The sequence below is a fragment of the Strigops habroptila genome, chromosome 1, assembly GCF_004027225.2.
Source record: "Strigops habroptila isolate Jane chromosome 1, bStrHab1.2.pri, whole genome shotgun sequence".
In the NCBI taxonomy this organism is placed as follows: Eukaryota; Metazoa; Chordata; class Aves; order Psittaciformes; family Psittacidae; genus Strigops; species Strigops habroptila.
Window position 1 is genome coordinate 43,455,615 of NC_044277.2, and position 25,887 is coordinate 43,481,501.

At 42.8% G+C, this 25,887-nt stretch overlaps 1 protein-coding gene across 5 annotated transcripts in view; it reads right to left on the reverse strand.

Moving 5' to 3' along the window:
• Positions 1-24,228, reverse strand: part of DTNA (dystrobrevin alpha) — a 228,091-nt gene extending 203,863 nt beyond the window's left edge. For 2 of the 5 annotated variants that reach the window (XM_030482823.1, XM_030482923.1), the window contains exons 1-2: positions 23,973-24,215; positions 12,644-12,700 (exon numbers count right to left, since the gene is read on the reverse strand). The gene's annotated coding sequence lies outside the window, so the exon portion shown is untranslated. Of the gene's footprint in view, positions 1-12,643; positions 12,701-23,972 lie in introns of all 5 variants that reach the window. The other 3 variants (XM_030482832.1, XM_030482849.1, XM_030482841.1) reach the window with 3 other exon arrangements.
• Positions 24,229-25,887: the final 1,659 nt, after the last annotated feature.

The following is a 25,887-nucleotide window of genomic DNA, read 5'->3' on the forward strand; positions in this document are numbered from 1 at the left end:
CATGTTAATAGAGTGTCTGCCTAAACTCTACAGACACTTCATGTAATGATGCTTTACTTACAATCCCCTCTCCTCCAAACAATAAAAACAATGCTGGTTTCATTACTGCATGCACACTCATTTTGTTAGGACTGAGCTTCCTTACCTGAGAGAATATATTGGAGCTAATTTATGAACTGAGTGTTTTATGTGTAACCAGAGGTAAGAATTTTTGATCACACATTACACTATGTTTTACTTGAGCTTAATTCATTCTCTATTCAAAGGCATTTTTAAGATAAATATCTGATCTTCTGAGTATAAGTTTAAGATTTTCACATAAAAGTTGACGAAAAGAAACAAACACAGGCTTTTTAGTTCATTCTTCTGTTTTCCAATATTTTCTCTAGTACTGTAGAAAGACCAGTGTTATTGCAACTAGTCTGTCCAGGCCATACTGTTTGACCCAAGCACTTTATTGCAGCTACGTGACATTCAGCCATTACAGGAGTTGTGCCCTAACAGCGACATGCTACTCAGAGTACAAACCAGGGGTTAACCACTGACCACTGTAAGGGGTTAAACAGTAGTTTACAAATCAAAAGAAAGGGGAAAGGAACACTTTACACTATAAACAAGACAGTATCTGGGATAAACCTTAACATGATGTGCCTTAATTTTATTTTGGAAAGCAAGATTGTCCAAAATAAAGGCTACTGTGAAGCACTACTGTGAAGCACTACTATCAAGGACCATAGAAAGTGAAACTTACTGTGGTGCATATTTTGCTTTTTTTGTAAAATATCACCTCCAACTACAAATTTGCAAACAACGTATCAAAACAAAGGCAGTAATTCTCCTCAAACTGCCTTGGAATTAGGGAGAGTAGGACAGTATGTCCAAGTATTTCACCATTTTTGGATAAAGTATGCGCAAGGAAATTGTTTTTGGAAAAGTATGCCCATGCTTCTTCAAAGATACTGTTGTTGGAGCAGGCTGAGGATGGTCCATCATCTGATGTTTTGATAGAAAGTAGCTTAACACTCAGGAGAAGAGGAGCAACAAGTGCTGCTTGTTGCACTCTGGAAATTATCTGTTCCCCTTGAAGGCAGCTTATTTTGTCTCTCCAGTCTCTTCCCGATGAGTCTAAGCTCCCTATGGGGTATTATTTTTCAACCACCTTGACTGGCCATGTCTGGGTGTCACTGTTTCAAGATCAGAAAATGACACATTCGAGCCTGGTACTGAATTCAGCTAGATAGCAATGCACAGACATCACTCTGGATGCGATATAGGATAAACAACCAAATTTTGGTTTTATTTCTTATAGGAAAACATATACCAGCATATAGTAACTAAACAATAGTCTTTTCCTTCTTGTGTTCTCACAGAAGCACAAGAAAATGGAAGTAACATGAAAATCACTCCTGCGCCAAGGTTATTTACCCACATTTTTTTTATTTAAGACTTGGTGGAAATCCACCACAATGCAAATGGGGATAGTAGTTTAGCCAGATAGGTCTGGAAAAGCAATTCACCTCAATCAGGATCTCCCAGCTGGCTCTTTTTTTAATCAATACATACTGCCACCAGGAAAGCAAAAAGAAAATAGAATGGCTATTGATTTATTTTGAGATTAACAAAGAACAGACACATCATTAGAGTTACAAGAGCACTATCATGGGACTGTATTTATGTGTCTCAAAAAAATTACATTTATTAACATCAGTAATAAAATCCATTAGAGGACCTTCAAACCATTTTGGTCAGTGGACTTAGATTCATAATTCAAACACTTCCAGCCCTGGAACACAATGACTTCTCACTTAGGGCACTGGCCAAAGTGGATCTGGTTCTTTCACCTAATTACAACAAAAAGTCATAGACTAGAGAGTCTAGGTTTGATGCAACTACATACCTTGGGAAATTGTAAGTTGAAGGACCATTTTTAACATGTGCACATAGCACAGTCAATTAAACTATAAATATTACTACTGTCTGAAAATACTTATATTTTCAGTGAAAACTGTATGAACGGTTCCTGTTTTTTCCAGTTTTCAGAATATTTGCCTTCAAAACATATTTTGTGTTTTTGTTTGGGCTTTTTTTTCTCTTTAACTACTGCGACTGAAGAAGGGGTACAGTTAAAATAAAGGAAGACAGAAGGCAAAACAAAATGGAAAAAGTCTGGAAAGACACAAACAAAAAAAAAACAAACACACTTCTTAATGTCCTATCCTCCCCAACTGGGGACTGCTAAACTTGCAGAATAACTTTCATCACCGAAGAAAAGCTATGGCTGATGCACCAACTGCTGAAGAGAGTTTTGCCATTTTCCTACAGCACAGGGAGCTGGGGCCCTGGGATGCTGGTCTGGTGACTAAATCCATAGAATAGTCCTGAAGATGAAATGAGGGGGAGGACAGGGTGGGGTACACTGGGTGAAAAGGAGGGTGAGGATGAAGAGGTGTCGTCATTAGAGGCTCTCACACCAGCTGTTTGAGTCCCGGAAGGCCCACCTCCAGTTGAGCTGTGGACTTCTGCTGTACACGTAGGCGTATCAGGATAACTTACCTGTGCAGGATGCTAAGTACCTCTACAAGATCTAGATGCCCCTTTAATTCCTTTGCCATAACAGGATCTGAAGATGCCTCTGTATCTCCTATGACTGTGTCTGATGTAATTAGCACGCTAAAGAAGATTAAAGAAATGTCACATGTATCAACAACATTGCTTAAAAAAAAAAATCAGGCCTACAAAAAGCAAAGAGAAAATACAGAATTGGTGAAAATGAGTGAAAACTCTGCCTGACCTAAGTGGCGCAACCCACTGCCTTCAGCCAGCCATGTAAGCTGGACACAAAAGCGGCAAAACAATTTGTAATGATTAACACCAGAAACTGTATTACTTCTACATTATTAACCTTGCATGTTTTGCTACTGTGAGCTGGAATGCACAGGGAAACTTTTAGTGTGAAGAGCACTGGTACCTTTCTCACACTTGTATTTCTGATTTTGATTATCTGATCATAGCTTTGGCCTATACGAACAGGTAGGCACTGACTGAAGGATCACTCGAAGTCACTTTATTTTATCGACAAAAGTAATCCCATGATGTTCAGTGCAGTTACTTACATTAATAAGGACACACAACTCTTAAGAGGTTATAGGATCAGGGCCTTCAGGTTGCGAACGGTCATTGGCTTCTCTGCCATTAACAGGTCATTGATAAACTGCAGTTTCCTTCACATCTGACAGAAGGCTACTAAGGTACACGTATATCACTGTCATTTTTCTTTTACAACTTTTTAAAATGCAGAATCAGATTTAAAAGGCAATCGATAGCAATCCAGTTGCCAGCACCTCTAATGAAATCAGCAGAAACAATCTGGTATTAGATTTTCACCTGAAAGGTCTCAGAAAAAACATTTCTCAGCTCCACTTTACCTGCCCAAAAAGAAGATCAAGGTGTTTATCCCAGGCTCTGAGCTAGGAGGGGTACACATATGCACTAAACCTCACACACCGCAAGAATTCCACTGGGTTGCATAGCATGGCTCTTTGCATAAAGTTACTGCTGCCACAGATTGTTTGTCCTACTCACATCTATTCTTCACGTATATATTTCTACTATTCTAATTATTATAAATACGTATAGTTGAAAGGATAATGATAATTATTAGTTCTTCAAAGTATTTTCAAAAGGAATTGAAAAAATCTTTTAAAAAATCAAAATCCTCTGCTAGCATACCCTGTCAATATCTAACTTGTATTCTTAACTCGTGTTTATGAATAATGATAGATGGGTAGCAGTGATATGGGTCAAGCTTAGTGCAAACTTTTCCACACTGCTCTGACCATGCATGGCAGCTCTCGCTGTTCCCTGGCTCCTAATCCATCCTCAGCGAAGTCTGGAAGTCACAGTAGAGTCATATTTTGTCAAATACTGAAGAATGTCATTAATTAGAAATACCTTCCTCCTGCTGTGGGAGCAAAAAGACAAAGGCAGAACGAAACTTAGCACATCAGCTGACTGAGCCTGTTTACAGCTTTTCCTTCTTGAATAACAAACACACATATCATAATTCTCTGCAATGCAAACCATCTTATTCACAACACAGCTCACAAGGAAGAGATAGCAGTGATTTTCACTTGCCTTCTAAAATACGATTACTTTTTGGTTTTAGATGTGAACATCCAATGATGCTAAAAAACCAATATGATTCCCATTTTCAAATACACAAGCTAGAAGAAGAGGAAGGAATAAAATCACACAGTAATTACCTCAACAAAGTATGAAAAATAAGCATATGCTGATTCAAGTTGGCTCATATCATCTATATCCCAGCTGAAAATCCATTAGCCTTCGTCATAAAACAGACTCATGCACTTGACTTTCAGTTCCTGGAATCAATTAATTCAGATTAAGAGATACTGCTACATATGCAAACTAACCCAAACTAATCTAATCCAAACTGTTATTCCTAAATGGTAAAAATTACTTTATTAAGCCCTAGACTTCAAATAGGTCTGTGGTATAGCAGAACTGAAATGCTCCAGATGAGCTTGTTTGGGGCCTGATCTAATTCCAGATAAAAGATGTATTTGACACTAATTTTATTTTCAAAAGAAAATGGAGAATAGCAACACAAAGCACCCTGAAACCTGAAATCACAGTACTGGCTCAAAATTGTGTTTTTCAACTTTTATGTTGGGTTTGTTTTGGTTTGGTTTGTTGGGGTTTTCTTTAATGTACTCTATTTCCAAAGTTTTCTGTAGTACCATAAAGGATAACATTGGTTTAGTTAAAAATCCTGTACCACCTAGAAGCCGTATGTTAATAAGAAGTCCTGTATTCTGACGGTGGTAGTGTTGCAACAGGGCCTGAGAACTTCACCTCCCTTATGGAGAAGCCAGCCAGTGACTAAAGGCCAAAGTTCCTGAATTCATACCCCAATTCATCACTAACTTTCAAAGAAACACAGCAGCAATGCAACAAAGGACCACTTTAACCCAACCGGTCTTCCTAGATCCTGAAAAGCCTCACAGTCACTCTCAAACCACAGCTCAGCAGGCTGGGAACTGTTACCAGCAATATCACAGAGCCTCTTTCCTTGATTTAAGCTCAAAGGCTTTTGGATCTGGCCATTCAGAAGAACACAACTCTTTGCCAGCAACTCATACGCCTCTGGCGCCAGGAACATCAACTGGGTGCATGGTTGCTCTTACATTCTGAACATTCCTCTGAGGCAATAGTCTAGGACCAAAAGCCTTTGAAATGTCCTTTTTCAAAATGCAAAAGCAGTATGTTTTCTTACAGCTGACACAGAGAATGAAAAGGGGAACAGAGCCATGCGTGAAAACAGCCCTTCTGCTTGGCAATGGTTGTGTTGGAATCAGGATCACCACTCTTCTTAAAACTTAAGACCAGCAACAGCACCTGTGTTGCAGAAACTAAGATGGTAGGAATGACTGCAAGTATGAAAGGCTTGCTAAAGCCTGCAAACACAACAAATGAGTTTTGACAAAAACCAAACACGTTTCCAAATATGCAGTAGCAGACTGAGCAACTCTGAGAAACGTCTGCCAGGTCAAATATCCACAAGAACAACCCTGGAGAGGCAACTCTCAGAAAGGTTCATATACCTCCCATTCAGAGAGATGAGCAGCTTGTAGCAGTGGGAGAGTGGGAGCAATCAAACAGCAAGCTCTTACTGTGGATCTACTGCGAGACAACACAGGGCTTAGACAGCAGCCCAAATGGGAAGTGCCAGGATTCTTATGAAAACGGCTTACATTTAAAACATGAGCTTGCACTGGCCCAGAAGACAGAATAGTAGCAAACCAGAAAAGCAAAATACAAAGGAGAAAAAAGAATGATAGATCTCAATTCAAGAAGAAAAATCCATCAAATCTAGACTTAATGAAAACACTGAGAGTACTCATGTTCACATGGCAAATCTTTCAAATGCATTTTGCAGATCACAGTCAAGAGCAGAAGAAACACCATTCCCCCAAATGTTCTTTAGAATGAAAACAAAACCTCAGTTGTAGTAAACTGACAGTTAAAAAACAAAAGCCAAAATGAAATGAGCTGCCCTTCTGTATACTTTGCAGCCATCAAAAGCTTTCAATATATTTATCAGTCTTTTCTTCTTCAGCTGAAATTTTGCTTTTCAGCTTTCTTTAATCCTAGCTTTCTACACGCCCTTTCTTGGATCTTAAATGCTCTCATCCTACTTTCAACTCACATTTTGCGTTGCCCTGGAAGAAACATTGCTTGTTTAACAAGAAGAGCCACAAAAGGATTTTTAGCCTATTCTAAAACAACACTGCACTATTTCTACCTTTTTTAATGAATTGCCTTTACAAAGGTCATTAAAAAAATATATATATCCTATGTCAGAGGAGAGCTCGTCCATCAAAGGAAAGGCTAACAGGCATATAGCCAGATCATTAAGATTGCAGAAATTACCATGTTCTCTGTGGTTTACATTTATTTACATGCATTCACTCATTCAGCGTGATCCTCTGCTGCTGCTTCATGACTTAAAGGTAAATTCAGTGCTACAACTATTACAGGGGGTTGGGAGATTTCACCACACAGGAGGTGAGGCCAAGGAAAGGATGTGGGTGGGCCACATCACGCATGGGGCAGGGAACAGGTCTTTTTCTGGGGCTCTACACAGGCTCCTCTGCTAGAAGGTGGGGGCCAGGTTTGGAAGTCTGTCAGAGCCCATCAGCTCCAGGGAATACTGATGAGACGTTCTTGGCATCTGGGGGAGGCCTGTAGCTCACTCTGCCTTGCAGAAAGGTTCAGCAGCTGTGGTGTGGGTAGGGTCATTAGTAATGCTGCATTCATGACTCATCTGTGGGTTATTCCCTCAAATACACACAGACAGACAGACAGGAATTTGTGTTTCTCTGGGCTCCAAGTTGGCCAGGACCCCCACCTTAAATGTTTGTATCAGTCTGCAACAAAATTTATCATCTGACCTTGACGTGTTTTTTCCACTTTGAGAAAGAGTGCTGGTTCCATAGTTCCCTACTTTTAAGTACAGAGAATGCATCTCAGAAGAAGAGAAGGCTTCACAATAAGGATATTTCCCAATTACAACCCATGCAATCAAAGAGTAAGAGAAACTCAGAAGAGAGCTGGTCAGCAGAACAAAACCAAACAGCAGGAGTTTTAGCACGGAAGTGCTTTAACTTGAGCTGAAAACCAAAATCTTCCATCAGCAAAATCCAAACAAAGTACTCCATTAAAAGCTAAGTTTCATTCATGCAGAAAAAATGTATCACTTTCAAAGCAGACTGAGTGGTTTTGTTTTGGGATAAGCTGCCTCTCTCTGGGCTAGCAGAGTACCTCACTGGACTTCTGATTTTGGTGCCTTGTAGACTGGCCTACAGAGCTGCTTTTGGACAAAACATCATCTCAGCAGTAAATACAACCTCCCCAATGGGCACAGAAACTGCATAGTGGTGACATACCATGAAAGATGTACCTCTGCACTGGACAGCCTGAGGTACTGGGAGACACAGGATGAACTGCTGCAGCAGCTCAGGAAGAAAAAGTTCAGACTGAGGTGAAAGACAACAATGAATTTGGACATGTCAAAATATTTCGCTTCAATTGTGAATTTTTAAATAAAACGTTATGAAATTTCTGGATGGGAAGTTTCAGTTTCACCCACAGTTTTTTGTTGATCAGTTGTTTCCACAGAAAGGGAAGAGCTGTTTCCACAGGGAAGAAGTTGTTTCCACAGAAAGGACAAGGGATAATGGGTTCACATTTAAACAGGGGAAGGTCAGGTTAGATATAAGGAAGAAGTTCTTTACCGTGAGGGGGGTGAGGCACTGGAATAGGCTGCCCAAGGAAGTTGTGAACACTCCATCCCTGGCAGTGTTCAAGGCCAGGCTGGATGGAGTCTTGGGCAACATGGTCTAGTGAGAGGCGACCCTGCCCGTGGCAGGTGGGTTGGAACTAGATGATCTTAAGGTCCTTTCCAACCCAAAACATTCCATGATTCTATGAAAGCAAATATGTTTTGCAAAACATTACACAGCACTGAAAATCCTTTTTTTTTTGTCTCTGTCAAGCTGATTTTCTGCCTTTTGAATCAAATTTTATATAAGCTATGCTAGAATAATGAGAACTGCAATAAAGTCCATCTTTGTATTCAATGATACAACAGAGTAAAATTTACACTGGTCGGTTCTGATGCTGCTTACATTCAAAAAGCAGTGTAATTATTTCAGTATCAATAGTACATGCCTAAAATTCACTAGTACTGAATATAAAAGCACATCTTTTTACAACAGGGAAAAATTCCCTGGATTACACTCTATGAAACCCCACAAAAGTAAGAAATGCAAGTCAGGACTGAATTAAAATCCATTCATTCTTAGGCTCACAACTGAGGCAATTAATTGTCTAAAATACGAACAGTATCTCAAAAATACAACTCTATTTCTGACCTTATTCAAAGATAAGACAAGGCAAATTGTGAGGGGTTTTTTTCCTACCCTAACAATGTGGGTTTGGTTCTTTAAAGCTCTGTGTCTTATATGTGAGTTTTTCTTCCTCTTTTTTCATAACAGCTGCTTTTTTCTTTGCCTTGCTTTTGAGAACAGGCTATGCAATTTTTAGAAAATAAGCACTGCAAATGAATCATCAAATAATAGTAGTTAAGCTCCAGCCATTGTGGATGCTCCTGCTGAGCGGGAGCACAAGGGTTTACTCAGACGCTCATGATGTATGGGTGGGTGACCACTGGTATGGGCTGTACGCGCTCAAGCTGGTGTCTCCTCTACAGCTACTACACATGAAGAGTGAAAGAGCTCAAAGCGCAAGTGAGCATCACTCGTCGAGCTCATACATCTCTGGTCAACACAAGGTTTAGTACAGCAATCAAAAGCAAAATACCCGCACGGAAAGAAAACTGCCATGTGGAAGACGCCCAGTGAAGTTACCCCCTGGCTCCTCAGGAGCCTTGCAGGGGTGTGAAGAGCAAGGTCACCATTACTTCAGCTAGGATTGTGTGACAGCACTATGCAACGGATTCCTTTCAACCCCGCTAATATCTTCTCATGGAAAGGGGATTGTAGATACTTTCTGCAGCCACAAACCTCTCCTTGTATATTTTACAACCAAATCCCATATTGGATTTAGCTCAGCATAAGCTAACATAATCTTAAAGTCCTGGTGCAGCAAAGCAAAAAACTCTTATTATGGCAGTAAAATCATGGCTGAGGTAAATATACTCAGCCTCTTGACTTTCAGACATTTGTAACTTACTGAAAAATACTGTCCTTTGGTCTAAGGATTTCATGTCTTGTCAGTTCAAAAGACTACTTAGAAACAAACAAGCACAAAATGTTTGCTGGTTATTTTTCATCATCTGAAGTGCTCACATAGGAGAATAACAGAGGAAATAAGTGTACCAAACATGGAAGGTCATAACTTACTATCATTCAGCCTTGAGAAGCCTTCCCTCTGCAACCAGGGGCTGACCTGGCACTCGGATTGCACAGAGATTGCCATGAGAAGTCAGCTTTAGTACCAGTTCCCAAGGTTTTTGTGATGTCATTTCGTCCTACTTATGTTGAAAAAAGGAGCTGTACTGACAGCAACAGAAGCATTTGTTATTTGACAATGTTATTAAATAGATCTAAATCTGACAAAAGGAAATCATTACTTTCACAGCGGCCAGCGTTACCAGGGATGCAGTAGTTAAATAGCAAAGGAGACAAATTCACATGTCAGTTAAGTGAAACAATGGATGAACTCCCACCTGTTTGGGACTTTAAGCCCTGCAGTGAGAAATGGGCTGACTTAATATTTCTCCAATTACAAGAGAGAAATGTGTTCATCCTCAGTCAGGTCACTAAGAACAGAACAATTCTTGGTGTTCAGTACATTCGCTCTTACTGAAACAAGTCACTTTGGGATTAATGCAGGCATGGATTCCACACCACCTCTGACCATTGCAATCCATGTTCTCAGGACTTTGACTTCTCTCTGTTGTTGCGCTTTTGTGATACACTGCACAAATAATTTAAAAAACCCTCCTGGATGTTCATTCCTAACCTTTTTTTCTTTTTTTTTTTTCCATCCATCATCACTGTCTCCCCCCTGCCCCTAATATATTAAAGAAATCCAGTTACCCCACATTTGCAGACATGTATGTATATATTCAGGCATTTATTTCCATTCTCCGATGCACGTGTAGTTTGATGCTGCCCCAAAGTATGTGCTGGATGCTTTACCGTTAATAGCTTCACAGGGAACACAGAGGCAGGGCAGATCCTCTCAAAAGTGACTTCAGTAGAGCTGTATGAGTTTGTGGAGCTAAGGATCTACTGACTAGACTGTGTGTTACACGCTCCCTTTGTATGAGAAGGCACAGATTAGCTGTACTGCTTTGTATTTTGCTGTAAAACCTCTTGGACTGGGGTAGTTTTTTGCTACATTTCTTGATAACTGTTCCACTTATTTTCTTTTTAAAAGGGAGATTTAAAAATAGAACATTAAAAAACCCAGTACAGTTACCAGTTATAAATGCTGCAGTTCTAGAAGCAACTGCTGTATGTGCTTCTGCTAAGAATATTTGCCAAGTAGAAAACTGCAATATTTAAGAAGCCAGTTAATACAGATGCACAGACCACATGGAGCATAGCCTTATATATCAAAATCCAGCTAAACATCTTAATATCTAATGACATTGATGATTCACAAATAGTATGTAAGTGGGTGTTACTGATTTCCAAAACAAAGTCACATCAAACACTCAGCTCTTGCAAGGTAGAAGAAGGGGGGAAAAAGAGTAAAAGGAAAAAAAGAAATAAGCTGTGAAAAATAAGCTGTGAAAGAAGTAGTAAAGGCCCTCTCAAGGTCTGAGCTTCCAGCCTAGCGGCTCGCATAACACAGCTAACAAATGTTTTGATACTCAAGGATGTATGAGTGTATGCTGGAGCTTCAATTTAAACATGTTAACAACATTTCAGAACATTTCATAAATTATGTTCCAATTGCTGCTATGTTCTACCCAAACACAAGGAGAAGTATGAGGTAAAGCATAAAATGCAAATACATCCTTAATGAATTTTTAACCCCTTGTTAACAAAAGATTCACTGGACTTAGCCAAGCAGACAGCAAGAGGCCCAAGAAGCTTCACTGCTGTGAGGCTGCCAAAGACAAGGAAGTGAAAACAGAAACACCTCTCCTTTTGGTGTGGGGCTTTGCAAACAAAGCAATAAATCCTTCTTAATTACTGCATTTTAAGACTACTAGAAAAATGTAGATTGCCCCAGTATCCTTAAATGAAAATAGATGCATGAGGAGCTAACTACAACAATATGCAAGCTTTGCTGTCTTTTCAGTGGAAAGAAGTTGGTAAATAGAAAAGCGAGCTAAGGAAAAATACCAAAATGAACAAACACCCTTTTCCCCTGCCCAAAGCCCCATGAGAGTCATCCATTTGGATGCTGGTAACTTTGGATAACTGGATCTGATGAAGTAAGTTTGTAGCTTAGTAAAGACAGCGTGTTGGTATCAACAAATTGGGAGGTAAATCATAATACCAATGGGAAGACCATCACTTTTTTCTCTTTGTCAGGCAGGCCATAGGCTCTCTTTCCTTAGAGTGTTGCCTGGAAAAAACAGTATCAAGTGTCCTGGACTTGGCTGGTTTCAGAACAGCTAACTCAGGAGTGCTAAAATCAGGTCCTACATCCCCACTGTCTTTCTCTGCATTCTGAGCAAGGCAGCACGCCACAGGACCCACTGCACCAGTCCATACCTTCCCCTTGCAATTATCAATGCCCGAGAAAAAGTGAAGTGTTTTGGGCAAACAAGAGGGAAGTGACACCCACCTGCTGAGGGAACCATACACCCGCATCCTGTCCTCTGTGCTAAATCTGCATCTACCCAACCCAGCCAAAGGGGCAGCCACACGCGCAGTGTCGACTGCTTGCACACCGCAACCTGCAGTACCATAGTGCATGAAACTAAAGCTTCTGGTCAGCTCCAGATAACCGTGACCATCTAGGAGGTTTGGCAGCAGTTTTCAGCTCTCCTTCCGTTGTGTGATTTCAAGGTCTTGCAAAACACATGTCAGTGTATGTAAGGGAAATCTGGGTTTCAAGGACAAATCTTCCTGACAGCCAAGTAGTAAGATGAGATTGACTCATAGGCATAAAGACTGCCATGAAAGACAAGTTCATTTTTAACTGGTTTTCCTCACTTTTGAGCAGCAAACGGCACAGGGATATGTGACTACTAAGGTTCCTGCTAGTGTGATTTTATTTGTGAGCTTTTTTTTTCTCCAAACTCCCATGTTTTCCTAACGCATGTCCTTAACTGGTCATTCAGACTAAGGGAAGAGATGTATTAGAAAAACATAAACAGTAGGATCATCAGAGATGGTAGATTTTTTTAAATATTCCCTGCCAAAATTTCAACTGTTAAATGTGTTTTGGTAGGCAAAAACGACTCTGCAGTTTTTTTAAACATAAGGAAATCCAAAGGATTACATCAAATCATGTTACAGACACTGACAGATACAGGCTTTCAAGCAAAACAGCTGTCATTAAAGCTTCTGTGACTGCTTAGAATACATTGCTGCAGTCTCCTAAAAAAACAAAGCCATGGGGGGAAGAGTACCTTTAATCTATGCTTTAGCTTCAGAACAGAGATGCAGCTCCATCTTTCTTCCTTTTCCTACAAATAAACAAAAGCAAGATGAACCATTGCTATGCTTGTACGAGCCAAAAAGCCACAACATGGCCTCCAACAAGTCCACATCTCTTAGCAGTGAGGGCAATCTCACACCTACTTTCCTAGGACTGCTCTTATTGCTATGTGACCATATTCATTTTATTTAACATCAAGGTCTTCTGGAATCAACAGAACTTTCTACCTTCCAAATGTTCTCACTACTTGAAACAAAGATTGTGAGCACTGGGTAAGAAGCCTGAAACAGCACCTGGTATCAATACAGCTGCTAAAATGCTGTTGTTCCCTTCCTTTCCTTGGGCACTCATACAAGCTCTCCCTGCCCATCTCCTACAGCAAGAGCAGCCTGCCAAAGCCACCAAGGTTTGTGTTGCTCTGCGTGACAACTAGTGCAAATAATTTATTGAGATAATTTGCATGCTCACATGCCATCCATGGTCAACGTGCAGCAGCGGCTGAGATAAGGCAGAGCTGCTTAAGTCCAAGCACCACTGGCAGAACGGAAGAGAAGATGCTTGGGTTTGTAGAGGAGAGTGCGCACAACAGCAGCTCTGCACTGGGGATGGAAGGAGAGAGGGATGAAGGAGGCAGCATGAGGCATGACTGAGCTGAATATTCTACGGGATGTTTCTGTGGGGAGCTGGCAAGACAAGAAAACACTTGGGTCCTGGACACATACAGATGATTAAAGGTCACAGAGAACCACCTAGAAGGAGGTGTCACCTCTAAACCAGCCTTTTTACTGTAATTTTGATTACCCTCAAGGCCTGAAGGTGATTAATTTTGATTCAAAGTTCATGTCACCATATGGCATAGGAAGGAGGACATAGCTAATGATTTTTCTAAGTCTCAGCTCTCAACAGCATTGTTCAGGTCTCGTGTAATCTATCCCTATGTTAGAATAACAGGGTTGACAACTTGCATAGTTCCCAATTTTATTTATGGCATAATCCTGCACAGAAACACAGACAAATACATATTAATGCCTTTAAAAGCAGTTTTCAGAGGAAATGCAAGACAGATCTAGCCGTACATGTATTAAACCTTCCCTGTTCGTATCCTGCCCAGAGAATCAGAGTCATTTATTGGGAAGCACATGCCTTTTCTCTCTGCCCCCCCAAGGTCAGTATCCCCAAAGCCTTTCTTCTAGTCCTTCCATCTGGCTACTTGGTGAAATCTAGAGGCATTTGCATTGATGGCGCAGGACTTAGCACTAGATCTGTCATATATGGTTAAGCTGCTGCTGGGCTAAGCTCCCTCTTTTATCCTGAGTGGTATTTTCTCTTTGAACTTTAGGATTTTATACAGTGTTTTATACTTTCAAGTATCTCTACAAATTCTTCATAGGATCTACAGCACAGGCAGGGCCTTTTTATGACAGAAAGACACAGTAGGTTTCCGTGCTTTGCAGTCACTGTAATATAGCCTACTGCTTCAGTAAGCCCACTAACATTACATTAATTATTTGGAACAGAGCTTATGGTAAAGAAGTCATGGTGGTTTGTTCTGATAGTCAAGCACACCATCAAAAGTCTGATTGCCTACAACAAATCAAGAGAGTTTTATAATGCCCTACTACATGCTTTCATATGTTGAAGAGGAAAAAAAAGTCACAAATTATGCAGGAATAATTATCTTTCTGCTAGCTTGCTTTTAAAAGTAAGATAGGTAATATTGAAGTGTAAATGCAAATAGCAATAATAATATGGGGCTCCTAGTTTATCAGAATTGTAGCATTCCCTGTGGGAATATGGCAGAGCGTTACAATGGGACAAATTAAATATACCCTTCACCAAAACATGAAGGTATTCTACCTGCCCTTCTGCCTAGGAAGGATGACTGGCTAATCTTGGTGCAAATGTACTAAGTAGCTGCATTTTAAGTTACTAATCTTGTACAACAGCTATCGTTCATCTTTTCTGTGCAAAAGTTTCATGCTGTTGTCCATAACAATTTTGGTCTTAATCTGACTAGATAAACAGAGGTCAGGAAGGAAAAATTAGCAAAGTGCCTTTTAGGATATACTGATGCAGTGCTCACAAACACTGACTGCTTTTGAATCTTCTGTATCTGTCTGGAGAAAGAGGGACTACTAAAGTAACACCTCTAGTATTACAGTATTTGAGTGTATGTATCACCTTGCTCTGCAAAAGGTTATATACAGAACACGGCATGATGCAGTTCAACTTCCAACACGCCTGTCTACAGGCTTAAAACATACAGTGCCAGCAATTAATGGAGGACAGGTATATTCCCACCTCAGCAGACTTGGCAATAAAAAGGAAATCAGAGTCCTCTCCATTGGCATAAACTGACACAGCTTAACCCTGCTACTGCTAATAGTGGTCTTCACCTCATAAAGACCTTCTTGAGCAAGTTCCTCATGTAAGTAGTCCCGTAAGGTCAAATAAGACCCTTTTCCCAAAGAAGCCTTTGCAAGATTAGTCATGATCTGCCACGTTAAGAGAAAAGGAACTTAGCTGGAGCATGTACTAATTTTCATTAGCACAGTACAGTCCTCATCTGATGATCTGGGGTTTTCTCCCCCTTTTCTTCTCCCTCTTTCCTTTCTACTGGTTTCAGGTATTTTCTTTCTTCTTTCTCTCTAACCTTCCCTTTTGCATTGTTTTTCTTCTCCTTACACATAGCATTTTTCTCCACCCCATTTTCCCCTTTTAACAACCCTCCTCCTCCATCCTGTTTTTCTTTCCCTCTGCCCTCTCCCAGCCCTTTGGAGGACTGCACCTGTGTTTTTCTAATTGTCCCACCAGAAGCAGCTGAACACAGGTGATAAGAAAACTGATAAAAACCACTTGAGACTTAAGAGCTATGTTCCCCCTCACCTGCACAAAGGGGAATGGTAGATGTGGGCTAAGGCACTAATGAGTCAAAACTTGCAGAATTCCCGCACAAGGGATTTAAATGTCTATAGTTTCCATTAATTAGCACACACCACCATTAAACTGCTTGTTCTGGTTATTATTTAAGAAGCAGAGTCACATGGTAAACACATTTGAAAGGCTAAAAGAATAAAATGTTCACAGAAGAGTGCGTACGTCAGACATTATACTCAGATCAGAATACATCTTTCCATTCCATTCAGTCATGCTGTTGCCATTTCCATTATGGGAGCACATACTTGCCCCTGAAACCTACAGGAGTTTTTAATTGTCTTTTGAAATCTGGGCCCTAAGAAATTGCTTCATTATTTCACCTCTTCAAAACAGTTCTTTCATTGTACTAATTTTGGTCAGGTAGGTCAGCCCCCACCAAAATCCTGGTCCCATCCTTAAAGCCAAAACTTATTCCCTAGGCCTGCTAGCACATTTAACGTGCTGGCTTGCAAAATTCCTCTGTGCACTTAGAAGCCAGCTACTACAGTGCTCAATTTGGGAGTCACACAGACAGCTGCCATGTCTTCAGGTTAAGCGTAAGGGGATTACGTTGGATTGGGTAAATATAATTTATTTCTAGGAATCTGAGAAAAGATTTTTCTTATCCTGATAATTCCTCCGAATCTAACTTACGGGTCCTAGAAACATAAATCTGTATTTTTATACTGAGGGTATCCAGAGCTCATTACAGATCTTGCCAAAAATCAGAGATCCTTGGTTTGCCCTGTCAGCTCAAGGAAAACTGCACCTATAGACCTTCCAGAATTTTAAGACGAGCCTGAGGCAATTTCCAGTTGGGTATGGGATGCTATTCATCCTGCAACCCACTACTGCTCTCTTCTAGTAAAGAGCTGGACCTTCAAGCAAGATACCCGTGTGCCCTGAGACAGCAAGGCCAGGCAATTCTCCAGCAGTACACTAATAAAATTAGGGAAATGGGCTCTAGAGAAACGGGCTTCTTCAATCAAACCCCTCTGAAGACAAGTTCAAGTCACCTAGCTTTTCTATGTCCCTTCTGTAGCAATGCAGACTGATGGTTAGGTCTTTAAAAGGCCTTCAAGTGTTTAATTATCAGTTATTGTATGGCCTGCATGCATCAGCTGACTGCCATTCATGGAAAGGGCTTAGCATTTACTCACTAGCTAACTACACATAAAGATTTTGGAAGATTCGACCTATAAGGAAAGTTTCGTTACTTTCTGATACTTTACGTATCAGTCTGGTAACTGATTTCTATGCAACTCTTGCTCAGTGAAGTATTTCATACTTAAAAATGTCATTCAAAACTAAAAGTGTGGCATGCACAGATTTCCACTGATCTCAAGCTGTACTAGTAAACGTGTTAGTAGAATCTGAGCTGGTAGGAAGCTTCAAGTGGTTTGTAAGGGGATTCACTACAGTAAAGTGTCATTTTCCACATTCCCAGCTGTAGTAACAAGAGTGCCTGGATTCAAAAGACTAAAAAGCCTCCTTTGTTTATTATATAATCTGCAAAACTGCAAGCAGAGAGCCACAAGTAAAGCACAGATCCTGCTTCTGAGCACCCTGACATGCCCCCCCCCCAAAGAAGTCTCCCTTCAGGCTCGTCACTTTAGTACTCAGCCTTTCGTTTTGGCAACTTTTTCTCAAATTGCAAAGACCCCCATTTACTATGCGCGTACATACAATTATCTACATCTACACATATGTATGTGCCTTGCTGGCTGCCCACATTCAGGCCCATCTGCTAGACTGGCACTCTGCCCACTGAGAAGTTGGTCGGTCCATTCCACTAAAGCATAACTGTCAAGCTATGATGGGCTTTGGTGGGCAGCCAAGAGCCCTTCTTTCTCCAGGGAGGCAAGCCTCCCAGCACAACTCAAGTTCGTGTTGCATACCACATGACCATGCTCATTGACACACATGCCAAAGCAAAGAAGATTTCAAAGAGGAAAGAAAAGAGGAGAGCTGACTGGTACTTCAGACTGCCATCAAGACCCACTTCGTGGCAGTGATTAACAGTGGACAATACTGCTGTGGCTAAGTACAGGCCAGCCATCATGTATCTTTAACTCTGGCACCAATCAAGTACAACAGGGCAATTGTGAGAAAACTCAATACGTGTAAATAGTAGGGCAACTCTGGGAGGCATAAGGGCATATACAAATGGCCTGAAAAAGGCAGCTCCTTTCACACGTGTGCAGGCTTGGCGAGTAATTATAGCTGCCCAGGAATCAGGGGTCAAGATCAGAAAAACGTGCATCAGATCCTTCAATTCAGCTCAAACCCTTCCAGGAAGGGCATACACACACACTGCTCCCTCTTCCATTTCTGATTAAAGATGATCTTTACTTTTCTACTTGCACTATGTTTCATCTTTATCACTTGAAGAAAGAGGTGGGTCACAGCCTACTTTGGGGTTTTAATCCTTTAATGGTAATAATTACATTTTGGAAAAGGTTGTATTATCTTCTACTTTTCCTCCAGTCACCTGGACTCTGCTTTGGGACCTCTCAACTTGGCTCTTCCTCCTGGATGGAACCAGCTCACCCATCCTACCTGGTGCCAAACATGGTACAAACACAGTTCCACCTTCCTGCACAAGCCAAGATGAACAGTTTAACATGGTCTCACTGTTCAATAGATCTATTCACCTGTAAGGCCCAAGGGCAAAATTATATCAGGCTTTTACTTAAAACAACATGGTCAAATTTCACTATAGAGTAGTGTCACCAGTTAAACGGGCCTCCACTCACACCCGCTGCGGGAGGAGTCGGCGTCAGGAGGAAGTTCCAGCTGAACTTTTGAAAAGCCACGAATAACACCAAAAGATTTCTTTTCTCTTGTTAATTTTCTTCGTGCCAGAAAAATCTTACGTAATGATTCTTACATCACAGAGCAGTTTATAGACATCGCTGGCACACTACATTTTAATTGCTGTTACCCCTTTAGACAGCAAAGCGAAAGCAGAGCTTGTCAGCACCAAGAGAAAAGAAAATCAAGTATGCTTCTGAAGTTTGAATTTCATTTTAAGCAAAATAAGTAGAGGCATCCAGATCACTGCATGAGGAAATTCCACATGAATCTTCTACTGCATTTTTGTAGATCCCCACCCCTGGCTCTTCTGACATCTCTTCTAGCTAAGAAGATTAAAAAAGCCCAAATCATTTGAGATATTGCATTGCTTCTTGACATCAATCTGGTAGAGGATTTAACTGAAAAGAGCCTTTATTTTTGTACTTGGTACATTACAGGATGGAATTCTTTTAAGTTGTAATCTCTTTTGAACAGTTATAAAAATCTCTGTATTTCCCTTTGCAGGCTGTTCTGGTTATACAGAGCATCCTCATACAAATGCAGCCTCTGTACAAGATACAGCCCAGGATTTCCCTCTGGATCCTTGCGGCATATGCACAGGTATGTGAACTGCCAGTGTTAACTTCTCGCGTAACTATGGTAAATGTAGTGGTCACCGGAGGAGAATATGACGTCACACGTTTAATGGTAAAGGTTTTGCATAGCATACAGGAAGAGCATAAAACAATTACATGCTCTAGCAGCAGTTGTGGATATGCCATGGACAGCTAATACAGTTGTGATCTCCCTCTCTCTTCACTGTGAGGATGAAAATACACTAGGATTGGATTTATGTCATCATAAATGAAAGAAACATTTAGCCCCATACATTTCAGTCCTGGCTACTTTAATAAGCAGCAGGGCAAAACCCTGGCTCTACTGAAGTCAGTAGCAAAATAATATTGATTTCCAGTGGGCATGATATCACCTCGTGACTTGGCATTCCAATTCCGCGGTAACTGAATCCAAACAAGAGGTAGTACTTGAAAGCTTTTCTTAGATCTCCATCTCTCTAGAGCTGAGATGGGTTTCTCTAGAGATTTCCAGTTCTGGTATGACTTTCTTCATCAGTGCAACTAGTCTCAGGTTTGTTGATCTCCACACCAGGGCACGAAGACCACTGAAATTTCCAAGTACCTCCAAGTGGCTTGGCATTTCATTTCAATTGCGGAGACTGCTAAACCCTGCCTGTGTTGATTTCTTCACATGTGACATTCTAGATATCTATACACCTAGAGAATACAATGGGTGTATCTAACTTAAAAACAAATAAACCGTTTACACTTTAACTGGAATTGGAATGATTTAGACCTAAATTGGCACATCTTTCCTCACTTCCAATGCGTCTTCATTGTAACAGTTTCACACTTTAAGGCAATGTAAGACAGAAGCTTTTTTTGCAAGACCATTAACACACACCCTCCCTAGCCCCAACCAACGCTAATGTCTGTGATGATCACAAAATGGTGACTAGTTACAATTCACAAGATTTTAAAATATACAGATCAATAACCTTCTGCTACAACTTTCAGATAAAAACCTCATGTATGATTTTCCACAGTCCCTCTAGTAGCTTCTGTAATGACGTAGGATAGGGAGCTGTTGCACTTCTGGGCCATTCCAATTGCTACACAGACAACAGACTCCTGTATGTGCCCACCCCATTTTCAGCAGAAGTGGCATTCTTGTGCTGTTTGTGCAAGTGGGCAGAATTTTGAGCATCTGCTCCCAAATGATTATAAATCAAGGAACTTTCATGCTCTGTGAGCTTGAGAAGATGTGGTGTTATTAATGATCGCTATTCAAGGAAGTTCAGACTAAGTGACTAAGTGAAGACATCTCTGATGTAAGGCTTTGTTTTGTTTCTGGAAACAGCTGAGTGAGCCATCTTCACTCTCACTGTGTAACATACTTCTGAGGCTACCACCTTTAAGAAATTTCAACTATTTTCATTAGCTTAGCAATAACATCAGCCTCCTTTGGAACCAGAAACAATATTGCATTCCACAGCAACACTCATAAAAGACATTTAGCTTATACAAATATTGGGGCATGTGAACACTGCTCTTCCTCCTCTACTCTTTATGTGGTTTCAGAAGTCTGAAAAAGCCGGTGCAAATCTACAATGCAGGAAGTGAAAATGTTAGTATTGGGTCATACTACTATTGGATTTGAAACAATGTAAGAAATGAATGCATATTGCTGGCAGACCTGATTTGCTCAGGAACCATGATTTCCTACACAATCTTAACCAACATCCTTCATCTCAATAGAAGCAGGACCACCTCTGCCAAGAAAAGGCATTCCGGAGTCAGAGGACTGTTTTTCCGTGCTAGTTACTTGCCTAGGTACACAATGAGTGCAATGCGCTCCATGCATGAATACCACATAATACCAAATTTGAAGATAAAAGGTCTGACTCATCACTCCATTGCACCAGCTCTGTGCCTGCGGGGCTCCATGTTCTTCCATGGTGACTCAGTCCCAAGACTCCCCTCTCTCCAGGAAAAACATGACAAGTCATGCAGTACATGTCAGGCTTACCCATCAACTATAATTCCCATTTGCACATCAAAACTAATTGGAATGTAACATTCCATGCCACTTACATTTTGCTGTTATGCCTAGGATAGGAACATATATAATTGAAGAGCAGCAGTTTAAAACACAGTCATTGAAATTAACCCTGTGTACTTGGCAACACACTTAAGGGTCCCTGTTTAAGAAAACAGTCCTTGCCAAATGTTAATAGTGTGGGTATGTGCACGCTAAGATTAACAGCACAGAATTAAGGAGAAGGAGATTAGTTACTGGTACAAAAAGTTTCTCCAGATCTGTTCTCATTCCAAGAGTGCTGCCTTCAATTTCCTAACCCAAAGCTGCTGAAATAGAAGAAACTTTTTGGACAACTGTAAGATAGGCATTGACTATTTCTTTTGAAAGGACATGCTGTGTTTATGACAGCTATTTTTGGCTTTCAGCTATACAAATATAAAACACTGTGAGGCTGATTTTCTTCTCACAGTTTCATGTCAGTATATATTCATTGATTTCAGTGCAATTATATCTGATTATCTGCCTGGCATGGAAGTTAGACATATCAGTGCTGACCCTTATAGGCAATTCTGAATAGACTTACACAGGGCAAAATGGATAGGAGGAGATAATCTATTCTACAGTCTCTGACAGCGTACAACTGCAGAAATCAAGGAAATCATTAATGAAGGACTAAAGCTTCAAAAGTCAAACAAAACAAAAAATCCATCTTTCACTTTCCTCTAAACTGTAATGGATTGCTATCCTGGAGCTTATCATAATATACTTTGTGCTTTTTTTTTGGTTTTTTTTGTTTTTTTTAGTTATGGGATCAGTAGGCTACCCCAGCACACAGAGAGCACATGCACATTTATTTTCAGGATTGGCTCATGGGGTACTTCCCAGAGAGAGCTGAATCTATGGTGGTTGTGCCTGTACGCCTTAGTGCCATCCTTCAGTGCCATCCTGAGCACTGGGGCACACAACCAGTAACACACAGAAAACTGCCCGTGGAAATGATTACATGCCATTGGGGAGCCTCATATACGGAGTATTACATGCACGAATTATCCACTTAGCCATGACGACAGTGTGCACACATATGTAATTTTGTATTTACTACTACCACTGCAAGACTACAGCACCTCATTCTGATTACAGTTATAGCTCATTGAGAGGTCAAGTCAGGAGCTGGTATTTTATGTGTGACTTTTTATAGGACAGAAAGATTTATTTTTAGACATTCAGTTCTTCGAATTTTAACTTTGTCTTCTGATAAAGAAAAAACTAAAGTCCACATAAACCCACAAAAACGTCTACTGCATTATATACTGACTGAATGAATACAGGAACTTGAATGGTGACTGCAAGAGTAGGGTGAAACCCAAAAATGTGTCAGTAGGATCATTCTCTTTTGAGGAGCAATATAAAGACATGAACTTAAAATAGACATGGCATTGGCTTTCATCTCATGCTCACTTACCCTTTGACAACCAGAAACCAGCACGAATTAAAAATGTAGCACTCGCTAGTCTCTAGTTGCCACCACTTTATTAGTGAATAGGTGCCCAGTCATGTGTGTGATCATAGGTGCAGAAACAACCTGGTGTTCAGGTAAAAGTTACAGAAACAGCTCCGTACCTATACTAGGTTTAAACCATAGAATCTGCACCATTATCCCCCCACTATTATTAAACTACTACCATAACCCAACGACAAGGGGAGGAGCAGAGGTAAGGCATTCAGAAGTGAAGAATAAGTTACAAAACTTTGAACAGAACAAAATATACTGAAAGCCCCTAAGCACTGAGTTTGTGATATTGCTTCTTACTTGGCAAACCTCTCACTTTAACATCTTCTGAGTCTCCAGTAACCATCAAGAATTATCAGACAACAATGACTTCCAGCAGTGTTTATGGTAGTACCTTAAAGATCACCCATGCTGGGAATGGGATCCAGTGAATAAGTACCAGGTTCAGCTGACCACCACAGCCGCCAGAAATGCTCAGTTTCTGTGGAATCATAGAATGGTTTGGGTTGGAAGAGACCTTAAAGATCATCCAGTTCCAACCCCCCTGCATGGGCAGGGACACCTTCCACTAGACCAGGTTGCTCAAAGCCTCATCCAGCCTGGCCTTGAATATTTCCAGGGATGGAGCAGCCACAACTTCTTTGGGCAACCTGCGCCAGTGTCTCACCACCCTCACGGTGAAGAACTTCTTATAGAATCACAGAATGGTTTGGGTTGGAAAGGACCTTAAGATCATCTAGTTCCAGCGCCCCTGCCATGTGCAAGGACACCTCCCGAAAGACCAGGTTCCTCACCCTCTTTCAGTTCAAAACCATTCCTCCTTGTCCTATCTTTAAATGCCAGTGGTAGCTACTCCTCAGCATGGGTAGTAGAAGCTAGTTTGGCTGTGACGACTACAATTTTCACCACCAACTACCAAACTTTGCCAATAAGCCAGTGAACACACTGGTAAAGGCAACATTCCTGCATTATGGGCAGCCATCCTTTCACCCTTTTTCCCTCAGCCAGCCATAGCAGGGGACCGCCAGAACCCACGACGTCCCCTCCCCATGCCAGCAGACCCACGGACCTGCTGCATGGAGAGTCTGGGTGGGTCACTGAGAGACAGACACTCACACACCTGCCAGGGCTGGAATCCGCCCTCAGGATAAACGGGAGCGGATTACGACCCCACCGGGGGCAGCCACGGAGGGCAGGACGGGGACAGAGCGGGGGGCCCGGGCCGGCGGTCCTTCCCCCCCCCGACTCCCCGCTGAGGCCGCCCCACACCACAGAGCGCCCCCGCTGCGCTGAGGGGGAAACCCCGTGCGCCCCCCGCCCGCTGCCCCCCACAGGTAAACGGCAACAGGCGGCGCCCCCCGCCCGGCACCACGCACCCGAGACCGCTACCTCAGGAACGCTCCCCGGACTCCCGCCGCCTGGCTCCCGCCGCTGCCGCCGGGGCGGATCAGCTGATATTTACCTGTGAGGTAATGCACGCTCCGTAAGGTCACCGTGCACCCGCCGGCACACGGTGCCAGGCAGGAGGAGGAGGGACGCCGGGAGCGGGAGTTGCTCCTCCGCCGCCGCCGCCGCGCACGGCGCCGGAGCGGGGCGGCCGCGCCGCGCAGAGGCAGAGGCGGCCGCTGCCGCTGCAGCTCCTGGCACATGCTGCAGGTGTCAGCGCAGGAGCTGCCCCGCCGCCCGCCCGCCGCGTCCGCCCCCCCCGAGCTGCGCATGCGCGGCCGCCACACCGCGCCGGCGCCACGCTTCTGCGCAGGCGCGCTGCGGCGGGTGAAGCCGCCGCGAAGCCGTTGCCCGGCGCCGGCGCTCCCCTCGGGGGACGCTTCCCCGCCAGCACCGCCGCGCGCGCGGGGGAGAGGGAGGATGACGTAGTGGGGTGTGGGGTAGGGGCGCGGCTGGGCGGCTGGACGGGGCGCAGCAGCCGCCGTCCCGCGGCCCCGGGCCCTCCGCTGGGCGCGGGTTCGAGGCGGGGGTGCGGGTACAGCCCCCCCTCCCTCCCGCGGTGGCGGCGGGCCGGGGGAGCTGCGCGGCGGGCCGGTGGGGAGGGATGATGTCATTCTGTTCTACCGGGGAGGGGCGGGGCTTCTCCCGGGGCGGGGCGGGCGAGGGGAGGGGAGCGGGGAACCGGCCCGTCTTAATCCCCCCGTAGTGAGACCCCCCCACGCCCGGAACCGTGGCGCCCTGCGTGGGTTCCGCCGTGCTGGGTGCGTTCCGGCTGGGGGAAGCCCCTTGGAGCCGGTGGCGGTCCTTCTCCCTCACACGCAGGCAGGTCCCTGCAAGCCCGGCGCTGGAGCTGCGGGACCGCAACTTCAGAGCTGTCACATGCGGTGCGGTGATGTACTGGGGAAAGAAGCTTGTGTTTAAGGCACGGCCGAAACCTTTGCTCCGCGCTCGGGCTCTGCAGGTGCACGGGCTGTGTACGTGCCCTGCCGTAGCAGGGTTGGCTCGCTGCCTGGGAGCAGAGGCTGGCGTGTGGGGGGCCCTGTGAGCTCATCGGGAGTAGGGAGGGATGGACAGCAAACGCTGCTGCTCATCCCACTGCTCTCAAAAGCGTCACATTCCAGTTTGGCGAAGGAATAGAATTGTGTCCAGTGCTGAAGTTCCGTGACCCATTTTTTTTCCTAACTGGTAAAATAAACCACAGGGATTAGCTGTGTAGGTTTGATGCAGAGCTACCTGAGAAGAAAATTCGGCACCTTTCAGAGAAGCAGCTTCATGTTTCCTTACATCCATTGTGTATTACCTGAAAATAAGACACAGCCATCTGCATTAGAAATACAACATAATTTGGAAGTTGAGTGGGTTTCTCTTCAGCTTTCACAGATTTTTCCCATCCACTTGTGAAAACAGTTAACAGTGTGTATAACTTTAGCTACAGTACTTCACCTTGAGCTTGTATAATGCTTGAGGTTCTGGGTCCAGCTCATCACATGGTGTCAGGAAGTCTGACAGCTTTTGGGGTGCTGCTGCATTGGTCCTGTGTTGGGTCTGATCTGAAAACAACATGAGGAGACCCCAGCTCTGACTGGAGAAAATAAATAGAAAAGCAAAAAGGGAAGAGGTTTGATGGTGCTGGAAGTTCAAGTGTGCCTTATTAGATAGTTAAGGCGTTACACTACCAGCTGCATGCAAATATTTAAGAATCTAATAATTCTCGTTTAAAAAGCAGTCTGAGGGGTTGAGCATGGGAGAAAGGCGTTGCACAGGCAATGCTGGAGTCTCACACAGGTGCCCTGTTACACTGCTTTACATTTACTGGCTTCCTCATGGTGCTGAAGCAGTGGGAAAGAGAGGTGAGAAGAGGATGCGAATGTGATTCAGGCATAGTAGATACCACAGAGAGCAGCCCAATGGTACTTTCTGGCTTGGTAAGA